The sequence below is a fragment of the Ceratotherium simum genome, chromosome 37 (assembly GCF_057802395.1).
Source record: "Ceratotherium simum simum isolate JZ-2026a chromosome 37, ASM5780239v1, whole genome shotgun sequence".
Classification (NCBI taxonomy): Eukaryota; Metazoa; Chordata; class Mammalia; order Perissodactyla; family Rhinocerotidae; genus Ceratotherium; species Ceratotherium simum.
Window position 1 is genome coordinate 9584638 of NC_141936.1, and position 13270 is coordinate 9597907.

Consider the following 13270-nt stretch of genomic DNA (forward strand, 5'->3'; position numbering starts at 1 on the left):
GTCAAAGAGGAAAGGTTTCCTTATATCTAGGGGGGGAAAAAAAAGAACCATCAATATTTTAAACACAAAGTCATAAAAGTTATCATCATCTACTAACAGACCCAAATATCTTTAGTTCCTCTGTAATAAGAGGTCAAAAGTAGGTAAACTTAGACTTGTTTAGCAATTAATGTTTCAGTATTTTATCTTATTTGGAAATGATCTGGACATTCAATGAGTTTCCGTCATTTAATTTAACTTAGCAAAACCTTAACTCTAAGGTTTTAAGTTACCAAAAAGATTTTGGAAGCTATTTTTAAGTACACATACCATAAAATGTAATTGTTGCTAAAAAGTTTATCTGTAAACTCTTATCCCACTTACATCTATCTAAATCATTTGCTCCCAAGAATTATATTTAGATTACCCACTAAAACTTCATGAGACATTAGCCAAAATTAGCCATCATTGTAAGTTATTTGTTTATTTTTTGCTGATAAATTTTGTAACAGAGCTTGTTTGACTAATAAACCCACGTAGAGTAAAAGTTTTTTATCTGCATTAACTATAATGCTGATAACTCTGAAGACATGTCTATTTTAATCGAATCAACAAACTTAAACTAGCTTTTATTTACTAAAGATTATCTTAGATTATGTGAACTTGAAAAACATTTGGATTAGTTTCTATATTTCTAAGAGTTGGAATAGCCAATCCTTACAAGCGCTTGACCTTCAACCCAATTAAATAGAGCTCTTTTACAAATCAATTTTAGCAATACCATCCAGAGGTAGAAAAATATCTCACATTTACAACATACATTTATGAACACACACACAAACACACAGACAGATGCAAACAGAGATTGTATAGCTTTTGTTTTTACTAATATTTGTAGAGAGGACATTTAAGATTTTTCATTAGCCCAATTTCCAAATACACTCCCCCCTACTTTTTTCTTCTGATGGAAAAAAAACCTCTCCCTAAAGTTTGCATTTCAAAGAATGGCTCTTAAGTCCTAGAGAAGATGGGGATAGAAAATTTACATCACAAAAGTACAGATTAAGTGCAGGACAATTCTGTTTCCAATGTCTTGATCTTTCTGAACATTTTGAGAGGAATGGGCAAGGTTTGGGAGATTGGCAAAAAAGACAGGTGAACTTTGAATTTCTAGAGCCACATCTTTGGCCCTGCAGAAATTTGTAAGACAAAGACAGTTTTCAATTCCTCAAAGAACTGGGTTGCCATCTAAATGACATCAAAAGGCTGACACACCCATTCACCAATGTTGGAATGTTTTTCTTTCCCTCTGCGTACATTTGGCTTAGAGGAGAAGGCCTAAAAAAAAATTCCTCAGGCTCTGAATATCAGCTTCCAATTTGGCCAAATTTCTGATCATAAAGTTATTAGATCCTTCCAAATATATTTTCAGTTTTCAGCTGGGACAAACAGTGAATATTTCTAGCAGTACTGAACAACCCCATTAATTTTAAATTTATTTTGCCTTTGGCTATTTAAAGGAACTACTGGCAATAGTTCACCAGAGAACCCCTCAGAGTCCCATCAACTGTGGGAGGGGTCAATACGGGGGCCCTCCTTTGGAGGTAGATATGAGAGCATTTGGGAAGAGTTTGCATAGGGCCCTTGAGGATGCTTTTTTTTTTTCCAGTGTCCAGTTAATTACAAATGAAGCATTGACCCTTGGGCCATTGAATTGATGGTGGAACCCCAGGAGGATGTAATGGGGCAGGGCTAAGTGTTGTTTTAGATACCTTTTGTGTCTTTAATTTTTTATTAGCCTTTTGCGATGAATCTTTCAATGAAACTATTTTAGAATCTTTGGAAGCTTCTGCATCCCAATTAAAGTAGGCGTCCCATTCTATCTGTTCAACTTGGGAATCCCTTGCTCTCTAGTGTACTTCTCAAATGAACAATCTTGTCTAATTGGAACATTCCCCCAATGGCCGTTGTAATTCTAGGTGGTTTTAGTAAAATCTTGCCATCTCGTTAGATATGCAACTTCCAGGACTATAGTTGTTAAACATAAAATAAGCAGGTGTGCTGGAAGGTGGTGCACTCAATTCTTTGGATATAAAGGGTCCCATTTCTTTTAGGTAGGTCTTTAGGTTTCTTGTAGCCACACTAATACTAAGAGGGCCTTGCCGTGGGGTTGGGAGGTGGTGAGCATTCTAATGGCCTTTAAATGCTTGACCCGTGCCCACTATTTGTGGCTTTTTTTACTTCTGAGATTCCAAGTAGCAACTAGCCTTTATTTAATATCCACTTGAGGTCTTCCAATGGACCAAGTCTAGCTCAAATCAGACCCAGTCCGATCCTGGACCATCTCTGGTTCTGGAATCAGATCCAGTCTGGTTCTTAAACTGGACCCAGTCCAACTCTAGTGGTAACCACCAATAATTCCCATGGAACTTTGTACTGGGGGAAAGGATTGGACCAGCAGACCTCAAAGAATGGGGACTCCAGACTGATTCCAAACAAATAGAGAAGTGCAGATGCCACCAGCAGTTCCCAACATGGAATCTGGGGAAGGATTCCATACAAATGGGTAACTATAGCAGTTCCCAACACGGGATCTGGGGAAGGATTCCATACAAATGGGTAACTATAGCAGTTCCCAGCATGGACCCTGAGGACAGAATCAAGGGCTGGGGTTTCCACTCAAAAATCTGAGAATCATGGTCTGAAAAGCCAATTAAATAGACAACACAATGTGAAAAAGAGAGCAGAGCTCAAACTGAAAGGAACTTACCAACAGCCCTGGAAATGGCAAAAAAGACAGTGAACTCACAAGAGTTCATAGGGCACCAGGCCTGCGTTTCTCCTTGTCCCCGAAGCCACTGGAAGCCTCCTTCAATCTCACTGCTGCCACCAAATCTGTTAAAAAGCAAAATTCAATGGAGTAAATTTGAAGATCTAATTGGATTTATTCAACAATTTGAATAGGGCAGCATCCCATCTAGCAAGTAGAGAGGTAGTCCGAGGAGCTGTACAAAACGGAAAGTTTTTATAGGCAGAAGGAGGGTGGGGTAAGGAAGTTATTAACTAAAGAAAAGAAAAGATTGTTTCAAGCCAGGATGTCTTCTTCTGGGGGGAAGGGAATACAGGGGTTTTACCATTCAGATTACCTCACCAGTGCTAGTCAGGAAATTTCTGATTCACTGTTAAAGAGGTCACATTCCTGGGATAGGTTGAAACTGTAATTAAGTCTTGGTTTACTGTTTTGGGGGCAAATGACTCCATTTGGGGCCTGTTATTTCTTTTTTAACACCAGAATCTTCCAAATGGCTACTTTATAAAAGTGGGAATTACAACCAGATATGAGTATAAGAGGGAATGAATTGAAGATAGCAATTTCTGTACCTTTCTTAGGCATTTAGGATTTTGTAGTTCTGCAGACTTTCAAATTTGTTGTAAGTGACGATGAACCAAGGGACTGTTTCTCTCTATATATACTTTTAAGGTCATCTACCTTGAGAACAAACTGCTTTAAATTTTTAAAAATTTGTATAAATTTTCAACATACGAAAAAGTAGGGGTACAATTCCCCATATACCTTCAACAACATTAATTCCCATTTTTTGATTCTTGACACATGGCTTTTATTCCACAACTGGATAGAGGGGGCACACCCAATAGGTAGGAACCATCTTGCAAGGACCTGGGGAAACTGGTTTTATGGGCAGGTTAAGAAATGTATGCTTGCGTAGGCAGCTGAGGCACTTCATGGAAGGTAGGGGTGAGGAGGGAGGGCTGTGCTCTCCCTCCTCCTCCAGACCATTCCGTGGGGCCAAGCGCAGGATGAGAGGGCTTGCTCTGGGGAGCTGGCGCTAGTAGTATGATGAGGTTGTCTCCAAACACTGCCAGTCTTGGCAGTGGTGACACCAGGGTCCATCAGGAGTAAGGGATGCTGTGGTACAGCTCAGACTTGTGGCACCAGGAACTATCTAGAAGCCACATGTTAATGGACGTTGACAGGCCGTGGAAATCCAAAGAAGCAAGATGAGGAGGGTAGGGGGCCTCTAGGTCAAGTACTCCAGACCCTCCCTATTCAAGTGAGACCTGGGAGCAGATTACAAATGCAGAGTCTCGGGCCCCACCCCAGACCTACTGAACCAGAGTCTGCATCTTAACAAGAGCCTCCAACGATTCCTTGCACCTTTCACATTGGAGAAGCACTGCCCTAAAGCACTCCAAGTGAGATCTGTGGGAGAGAAGATTTAGGGTGCTGGAATCCCAGCACTTCCAGGTTGGCAAGCAGCTAGGCCAGCCCTTACCCGAAGATGCATAAATTCCTTTGACCAGACCCTGGAGAAGGGCTCTCCGGATGATCCAGCAGCACCTCCACTCACAGGCAGCTCACCGCCGGGCAACAGCGCTTCCCATCTTTGATAATTTCTGTTGGAGGCAGGCCGTGGGTTCACATTACATCCACGCGGCACCGGGAAACTTCTTACCTAAAGAAGACCCTGCTGAGAATATCCTCTTTCTGTTGTCCCTGTTGGAAATTCCAACCCCTCAAGTTCAAGTTTGAGGAAAACTCTTCCTGTGTTAATTATAAACCCATTTTCAGCCCCATGTTCAATGGGCTGACTAGTATTAGGGCAAAGAAAGTATTTGGAAAAAACACTTTTTCTTATTTTAATAATTTTTTTAAAAGTCCAATGGTAGTGTCACTGACTAATTGCCCCGAGGAACTCAAGGGAGGTTTCGGAAGCATTTAACTGTTTCTCCAAATTGTTTTTTCCTTTTTGTTATGTAAAGAGATGCAATTACCAATCACCCTGAGCCGGTCCAAACCCCACCACAAGAGCAGCACCTGCTCAGAGGGGCCAAAAAGTGATGACCTTTGCCTCATGTTTAATGCTGAGATCTCCATGCCAGGAGGAGCTTAGGCCTTATTACCGTAACCTGCAGTGTGTGTGGAAGCATGTTTTCCAACTGCGCCTGCGCAAGTGAATAACCACCTCTCCCTTTGGAATATTCATTCCCCATCCGAAATAAAAGGACCCAGCTGTCCTGTGCTCCAAGCCCGAGCCCCGGCTTTGTGAAATAATTCCCCATGGCCTCCTTATTTGCGGCAAATAAACTTTACTTTGTGTGACAGCTACTTCTGGTGAAGGCTCTGATTTCAGCTCACCAAGAAGGGGACCCACTGTGGTTCGGTAACAGTAGCACATGCTTGTTGTTAATTTTTTTTTTAAATGCTGACACCTCTACAAATAAAACACAGAAGCCCTCGTCTCACCTCCCTGCTCCTTCTATCCCCAAGGGACGCGAGCACCTTCAGCAGCGTGCTGTGTATCCTTGCAGACCTATTTCTGTGTATTTATTTTTTTTTGTGTGAGGAAGATTAGCCCTGAGCTAACATCCGATGCTAATACTCTTCTTTTTCCTGAGGAAGATTGGCCCTGGGCTAACGTCTCTGCCCATCTTCCTCTGCTTTATATGGGACGCCGCCACAGCATGGCTTGACAAGAGGTGCATCAGTGCACGCCCGGGATCCGAACCTGTGAACCCCAGGCCGCCAAAGTGGAGCGCGAACGCTTAACCACTGTGCCTGTAGGATCCCAAAAAGGGAACCCCAACTCCAGCCTCGGGAAGGCGCGGACCCACAGACACAGAAGACCGAGCTTGATGCAAACGCAAGAGGTAAGAGTTTTATTAAGCGGAGCTCCGGGCCGACACGTGTCTCTCGCAGGAGACAGAGGAGTCGACCCTGGACCTTAAAGGGCAAATTCTTATATAGGGTTTGGAAGCACAAAGCGGGAAAAGGTTGGCGTGGTCTTACATGATTGGCTAATTTAAAACATTTAAACAGTTACATTTTATGGCGCGAATTGCTATGGCGCGAAGCGATTATCAGGTTACACACACGCGTCCCCATCTGGACCCCCTCCACCCCGACCCTCCCAAACTTATCCCTCTGGAGCACTCTCTTGTTCTCAATTCTTCCCGGAACAGTTTAGGGTGGGTCTTTCATGAATAGAGTCAGTCAGGATTGATAAACGTTCCCTCCTATACCAGGAATCCTTAGGGCGTGGAGGTGCCTGTCTCTAAGGTAGTAACTTTTAAATTTTTAATATAATTTACTTCCTTCATGCCACTGGGCCGGCCCCTATTTCTTTGTATTTAGACAGACCACACACACCTACAGGCTTCCTGAAAATTTTCCACCTTAATCCAACTCTTGTCTTTCACAGCCTCTTGCACTTTCTTAAGAGATAACTACTTCAGTAATCAATGCTCTATTGGGTAAACTCATTAACTAATATTCAAAAAGTAGGTGAGTCCTCAGGGTCAAGCAGCTTTAAGGGAAGGGTGCACAGAAAGCAGCATTTTGTGAAAAAGAGCTAATGCTGTCCTAAAATCTCTATGTTTGTAATTCATGAACACTCACAGCCACCCCATGTGGTACCATGATTGTCCCCATTTTACAGAAGAGGAAACTGAGGTACAGTCAGGTTAAGACACTTGCCCAAAGTCACCCAGCTACTGATCAACTAAGCTGGGGTTTGAACCCAAGCAGTCTGGTTCCCATGTCTGTGCTCAGGACACCCTGCTATATTCATGGAGATTCATAAATCTTGCACTGTAGCCCACCCTTGTGTCCATTCCAGAGTGGGCTTTTCCACCTCTGGGGTCCCAGGTCCTCAGGGCGGGGACACCTCCCAGGAGCAGCTCTGCCTGCCCCACCCCTTCCTGTCCTGCCTGTGCTGGAAGCCCGGCTCCACCACTCTCTAGCTTGGTGATCTTGGTTAATGTTTTCCAAACTTTATAGAAGGGGATAATAGTACTTACCTCCTTGGGTTCTTGGGAGGATTAAAAGATGGAATGTGCATAAAGTGTCAGTAAATGTCAGCCAATGTTATTGTTATTATGCTTATGAGTTTCAGGGGAGGAAGAGTGCAAGGGGAGGAGGGCACACCAGTTGACACAGAGGCATCAGGGAGATTAGAGTAAATATGTTAAATTTCAACCCGGAGTTGGATAAGAAAAAGGCATGATGGGGCGGAATGCTTCTGCCCAGGAGATCTTTTCTTGGACCCAGGATTCTCATGGACCCTAGACTCCTTTATGAAAAGCTGAGGTGATGGGTGAGGGCCATGGAGAGTCAGCTCTTGCTCTGGTTCATCCCAGTGAACAGCAGCATCCTGCCCATGATGTGCAGAGATGCCCCAGGCAAGGGATTGCTCCAAGTTATCCAATCCACACCACAGCCTGGTGTCCCAGCCTCCGTAACAGGGGAGGACTGTGGAACTCCACCACTTAAGGGCCTCCAGGGCCAGCACTAGGGGGCCCAGACCTGGGGCTGCAGAGCTCCATCCCATCAGGGTGGCCCCCAACACTGCCCACCTGCCCACGAGCTGCATCCAGTCATCTTGGCCCCTCTTGCCCCTGCCCCAGGGCTCTGCATGCAGTCATTGCTCAATAAAATGGGCCTGGTTTTATGACTATTCTCTGTAGCCTTTCATACAGACACAAGTGAGGGTGGGGCAGAGAATAAACACAGAATTGTGAGACAGAACTCTTTAAGCCTGGAACTTCAGGAGTTGCCTCCCAGTTGTTGAGACCCAGGGCAGGCCACCCCAAAATATCCCACAATGGCATAAGGATTATTTTGAATTAAAGTTATTTGTTCTGACTTAAAGTTTTGACTCTCTTCTCTCTGTTCCCCCTGAAGGTGAGAAATAAATCTCCCATATGAAAGGTACCCTCCTTGCACCAGGAAATAGAGATAACCTTATCACAAGAGCTAGGGAATTCAAGACCAGAAGCCTGTATAAACAAACCTTGTTACTTTTACTAATTTACTACCTCAAGCCTAAAATCTGCTTAAATGTCTCACTAATTACATACCCTAAACCTAAGTTTCTTTGTCTTGTCAATTCTTCACAAATTTTTATTATTTCTTTATATAAAAGGGAATATAAACTACCTGATTCGTTTGCTCTTGGAGGATCACATTTATGATCTCCTGTATGTACACATTAAATTGTTTTTTCCTCTCCTGTTACTCTGGTCTTGTGTCAATTTAATTATTAGTCCACCAATAAGAACTCAAGAGGGTTCGAGGGGGGAATTTCCCCCTCTTCAATGCTGTCAAACCCACATTGGCCACTTTAGACTTTAGATGAATCTTAGGTAGGGTGGCCATATGATTTATTGTTCATATTAGGGCCCCTCCTTGGCTTGCTAATATATGGTTTTTTGTAAGTTATTCTGGAAATAATTCCAAACTTACAGAAAATTTGCAAGAATACAAATAGTACAAGAACACTTGTATATCTTTTACTCAGATTCACCTATTTTAACATTTTTCCTATTTACTTTCAATCTCGTTTTCTCTCTTGATATATATATATATATATATATATATATACACACACACATATATATGTATACACACATATGGATACATATACATATGTTTACGTGTACATATGTGTATATACATACTTTTTTTCTGACACATTTGAAAGTTGATTGCATACACCATGGCCCCTTAACTCCTATTTATTTCCTAAGACTAAGGAAACTGCCTTACATAACCATAATTTTTTATATAAACTTTGGTAAATATAACTTTGACATAATAACTGTATCTGCTTACTGTTTATATTCCTATTTTGTCAATTGATCCAAAGATGTCCTTAATAGCATTTTTTCCTTCCAGCACAGAATCTAGTCTAGGACCAGATAGTGCATTTAGTTATCCAAACTAGGACTTTGGGAGCGAAAGAGGGCACTACTAATAATTATGCTGGAAGGGGACAAATAAAGCCTGTGTTGCAAAAAATTGGTAACTGTAGACTCCAGAAGAAAGGGTAAATGGGAGTCCATTTTATCTACTTTTATGTATGTTTAAAATGTTTTGAAACAGAAAATGAAGAAGCAAACAAAATAAACGAACTGAAAAAGAATATGCCACACCTACAGACGTAAAATGCGATTGTCTGGGCCCCCTGTTTTTAGGTTCAGACTCAAAGTATCCATTCAGGTGGAAGCATAAGCAGAGGGGATGGACTTCCCCCCCTTCCTCATTGTCAGCCCATTGTCCAGGTGAAGGGAACCACCTTCTGAAGGGAGGATGGGGCCCAGTGTATTTCTAGGCTTCCAGATACTCAGGCATGGCCTCCCCTGAAGTGAAATGAACTGAGGTGGCCTTGGAGGGGAGATGGAGGAACGAGAAGGGAAGGGATCTCTGACTGGTCCTCCCAGCCAGGCCCCAACTTTCTTGTGTCACTGGAGGGTCCAGAGGCATTGGGCAGAACATCTGTCCATGCAAATTCTAGACCTGCTTCCAGCCAGGGCAAAGTGTCCTGCAGCAGCTACAGCAGCCCCAGGCCTCCCTCCACCTCCCCTGCCCCTGCTATGCCTTCCAGCTCTCTGACACTCACTTTGAATGGCAGAAGTAAACACTGGTTTGGGGAGATGGTCTAGAAATCCATCTTTTCTTCCCCACTTGGTGCCCTTCAAACCTTCACTCCTCAGATTCTCAGCCTGCTGTTAAGGTTCTGGGAGTCAGTGAACTTGGACAGGAAAAATTTACATGTCTATTTTACCTAATCTTTAATTGAAATCTAGCATTTCCTTCCATTGTGCATGTAGACGTTGCACCACAGTAGTACAGGTGGCTCCTGGGACTTTGTCACCAACAGAAGTCACAGTTATTTTCATATCACACCACTATTGTTGGAGATATTTTGAATATCATCTATGCTCATCATGACCTCAAAATCATGGTAGTGGGGCCAGCCCCGTGGCTTGGCGGTTAAGTGCACATGCTCCGCTACTGGCGGCCTGGGTTCGGATCCCGGGTGCTCACCGACGCACCGTTTGTCAGACCATGCTGAAGCAGCCTCCCACATACAGCAACTGGAAGCATGTGCAACTATGACATACAACTATCTACTGGGGCTTTGGGGAGAAAAAGGGGGAAAAAAGGAGGAGGATTGGCAATAGATGTTAGCTCAGGGCCAGTCTCCCTCAGCAAAAAGAGGAGGATTGGCATGGATGTTTGCTCAGGGCTGATCTTCCTCAAAAAAAAAAAAAAATCATGGTAGTTATCAAGCCCACCACCAGATCCAGTCCTGATTTAATACATTAATAAAGAATTACCAATCACACATGGTAATTTTATTTCGATATAATTTGCTTCCTTTGTAATCCTGGGTATTTTGCTTTATGCATTTGAATATGTCACTCTGAGAAGGTTCCAGAGGCCTCGCCAGACTCTAGAGGGGCCTGTGGCACAGAGAAGATGAAGAAGCCCACCTAGCCTTGCCCTCACGGTCACGCTGTCAGCCCTCTCTTGGGGCATCCAGCCCCCACTCGTGTGTGGCCCTGCCTTGGCAGACCGGCCACACACTGCCATCTGCTGGGGTTGGCCCACACAGCACTCTGGTAGCTTTGGTTAGGTGCTTGTGGTTCTTCTATTCCTTTAGGGCATTATGAGATATGGACAGTGCCCCAAATTTTTGCCAGAGGTCCCCGTGTACCACTCTCACTCAGCACCTGCTCCCTTGCCAGGGTTCCTGGGTCCCCAGGCCGAGGATGTAAGGTGTTGCCTGGCCTGTGATGAGGACCTGGGAACAGGTTATCTGCAGAGCATAGAAATGGGTCTTAGAGCTAGAGGCAAGAGCATCTGCAGTTTATTTTTATTTATTTATTTTGTATTATTATTATTTTTTTCCTGAGGAAGATTCGCCCTGAGCTAACATCTGTGCTAATCTTCCTCTGTTTTGTATGTGGGTCACCGCCACAGCATGGCTGCCGATGAGTGATGTAGGTCTGTTGCTGGGAGCTGAACATGGACCTCCGAAGCGGAGCGCACCGAGCTTAACCACTAGGCCACAAGGCTGGCCCCATCTGCAGTTTAATATTAGGCCAAATGAATTTTTAAGAACAAATTGTTCTTTGAAGTAATACATAAGCACATGGGACAATTCAAAAGCTGAAAAGAGAATGTAGTGAGAAGTTTCTCTCCCTCTCTGTCCCTTGGCCTCAAACTTTACCAGCTTCCCTTCCCTTCCAAAGCTGTTTACCACATTTACAGCCAAAAATGAGTGGGCACTAGGACCCTGCCTTTTATTACTTTAATACTAAGATATTAGGCACCTGGTCTGCACCCAGCTTGCTTCTTTAACAATATTGTCTTAGAAATTGTTTTTTATCTCCATATAAATAGCTTCTTCCCATTCTTTTCCTTTTATTTATTTCTCTGGTCTTTTCCAAGCAGTCCTCTTGAAAAAGAATGCCTTTCCATAGAAACAGGAGTACCCAGACATAGCCAGAAACTTCAGGATAGTTCTAGGATTCATTTACTCACCTCCAAAATTTCTGGGATACTGGGTTAAGTAGCTCTGTGTTCCTCTTTAGGTGGATTTGTATTTCAAAATGGGCCTTATAAGACCATAGTACTTTAATCTAAAAAATGACTACATGGCAGAATTTGGGGCAGGGTGGGGGGTGGGGGTCAGAGGTAGGTTGGTCTTTGGGTAGAAGAATTTATCTGTGGTGTCTCCATATCCAGGTGTTAGGATACCAGGATCTCTGTCTATCCAGAGATTAACCACACCTTCCCAGGCTGAACTTGGGGCTCTTTATAATAAATGCCACCCTCCTAATACTGAACCATCCTGCAGCCAACCAGCTCTCCTGCCCAGCTTCTCTCACCACGAGTGTCAGGCAGGCCAGCTGCCATTGGCCAGGGACACCTCAGAAAGAGGTACTAAGAGGACAGAATCGTTCCAACTGTCCCCCAGAGCTCCCTGTGTGGGCTGGTGTAACTGCGGGCCCTCCATGACCAGTTCAACTGACCCCGTGTTATCAACAGAGTAATTCAGCGTGGTTCTTCAGGAATGGAGACCTCTTGTCCAGTTCAGGCCAGTTGAGACCACCAACCCATCAACTGGGCCTGCTCAAATGCTTGATAAGTGACCTTTTTGACATCAAGGAGCCAAAAACTCCACACTTGGATCATGGTAATGCCGCCATTTTGTGAACATGTGTCCTATGAAGAGGCATGAAGCTTGACTATGCTTGCGCAGATCATCAATTACTTCACCTCTCCTCACCTCCAATCATCCATCTCCACACTTCAGACCACCCTGCCCTTCATCCCATAAGTTGTGCGCCAAGCCCTGGATCAGGGAAACAGATCTGAGGCACACGCCCCCTGTCTCCTTGCAGATCAATCTAGCAATAAAGCTGATTTCTTTTCCCAAAAGCTGATGCTGTAATAATTGGCTTTCTTTATGGTCATCAGTTAGGAGAACCCCATTTTTGTGTGGTAACACTGGGTAGGCAGGCTTCCCTCTCCCCCTACTCAGGGCACTTCCAAGTTTGTCAGTGTTTACGTGTCATGCTCTGAAATAAGCTTTGAGCTGAAGAACACGTGCTTTCTCCTAATAATCTACATGTCCAACAGGGTCCTTCTTCTCATGGACATCTGACCCCTTCACACTTTGGGCCACTGAGATACACCATCAGATCCCAGGCCCACCCAGCCACCTTCTCACTGTAATGTAGTTTCCTGCCAGATTCTCACACTGGAAAAGAGGGACTGTCCAGACCCTTGTTGGCCAGACAGGCTTCTCTGCAAAATAGGAAGCCAGCCTTCTGGTTTTCACATCAGTGCTTGGTAAGTTTGATTAGTGTGAGTCAGTCCTCCCAAAAGGGATCCCCTCTGGTCCCTAGAGCTAAGGGCTGCACTGTAGACCATGGTGAATTCCCCAGGGTAAGTGCCCACTTGCCCTCTATGGCCAGCCAACCCACTGCCTGGGGCAGTGGCCCTTCCTGGTGGGGCCTTTCTTTCAGCCAGAAGCATGTTGACGAGGCTGAGGGAGCAGATTCCAGTATACGTTCACTTTGTGTGAAAGAAACTCAGTTGCAGAGATTGTAGTATCCTGGGATGTACAGTGACCGGCAGAAGAAAAATGAGCACAAATCCATCTCGACCACCAACAACTTGTCAGGGGTCAGCAGGTCTCCTTCCATCTGAAAGATGGCACCACCAGTGTTTCTCCCTCCAGATCAAACTTGGCATTGTCTGGGAGGAAAACCTCTTCCTCTGCTCTCTTAGGTTCAGTGCTTGGGAGCCTGCAAATTAAACTGGCAAAATACAGATCAGCAAGATAAAAGATAAATTTTTTATTCACATATACGCAAAGGAGCTCACAGAAAAATGTGACTCAAGGAGGCAGGCAGAATTTGGAGCTTATATGCCATCTTAATAGGGGAAGGGGAGGGGGAGAGTGAGAGGAAAAAC